Source organism: Morone saxatilis, unplaced genomic scaffold (assembly GCF_004916995.1).
Source record: "Morone saxatilis isolate NCDOM2014 unplaced genomic scaffold, NCSU_SB_2.0 Contig14, whole genome shotgun sequence".
Taxonomy (NCBI): domain Eukaryota; kingdom Metazoa; phylum Chordata; class Actinopteri; family Moronidae; genus Morone; species Morone saxatilis.
Window position 1 is genome coordinate 22,382,119 of NW_023339696.1, and position 1,464 is coordinate 22,383,582.

The following is a 1,464-nucleotide window of genomic DNA, read 5'->3' on the forward strand; positions in this document are numbered from 1 at the left end:
TGTAAGGCAACTTGATACTTTCATCATATTGCTGTTTTCGGTCTGTCTATGGTTACTCTAAATGTCCCTGTCAAATAAATAAATAATAAGTGAAACTCAACTGCAACTGAAATTGCAAAATAATGCAGAATTCATGCAACTGGTTGAATTCACGTTGACTGTTGCAACTTCCTGGGGGGGCAGATTAAAAGAGCGTCGGCTGAACCTGAAGAAACAAAGCAGAACACAGGACGGAAATATGGCGTTTGTGTAAGTTTGATGTATTAAAGTGAGGAATCCATCAGATCTGTGTGCAGAGATCAGGGAGTTAAATGTTTGCTACATCAGAACGTATTCAGAAAGTGTTCTTACTCTCGTTTAGAGAATTTACTCTTACTGAAAAACACAAAAAACACGTCAGGAGAGCATAAAGACTTTTTTTCCATCAAACGTTTCTAACACGACACTTCAAGAAGACTTACCAACGTTTCTAACTGCAGATATAACCAGCAGTAACATGGCTATACAAGATTTATTCACCATTAATGAAGCCATAAAGGTTTTGGATGTTGATGCTAGCATGAGATAATGTGTCTTCTCTTTTAACTGTACAGTACGCTCGTGCTGACGGGCCTTCAATCCAACAGCGTTTCATTTAGTTTTACTTTTACCAACGTTTACCAAACACATTTCTGAATGTATATGATAGTCGGGTTAGTCTGATTGTCTGTTTCTGTGACGCCGACCGGCTGAATGAATGACTGATGAGGAATACGAGCTTCATTTCACAGACATACAGTGCGAATGTTCAACTCAGATCTCTGACTGATGAAAGACTTCCTCGCTGTCGGCTAAAGTCTTAATAATTGATCATTTTTCAAACAATAATGTGAAATGTTTGCTGATTCTTCAATGTGAAGATTTGGGTTTTCGACTGTTGGTTGGAGAAAAGAAGCAGCTTTAAGGGGCCGATCACACAGATCACTGAGGGGTTCAGAAAACGCCGGGGGGGAACAGCTGGTTCACAACTGGGCGATCAAATTATTATACACTGGTTTACCCCCCCCAACCCCCCGCCTCACAGTCAAACAGCTAACTGACCTATTTTCCGGCATCAAAACTGGAAAGAAGTGCTTGTTTTTATTTGAACGGTCGGATGAATGTTGGTTTTTGGTGAAGATGTCTTTAGGGATGAAATAAAATAACAGTGTCATTAATGTGTCAAACTAAAGAACCAAATCTGTGACTCAAATCTGTGACAGTCATATTAATAAAAAATCCATCAAAATCAAATCTTTTTCATCTTATCACCCAAACCTGTCGACACTGAAGACTCGTAAAATTAAAGCTCACTGCTGCCGGGACCTGGAATCTGAATGTCGTTATATTTGGTCATAAAACCTCCTGTGTGTCTGTCTGTCTGTCTGTCCATCTGTCTGTCCGTCTGTCCGTCTGTCCGTCCGTCTGTCCGTCTGTCTGTCTGTC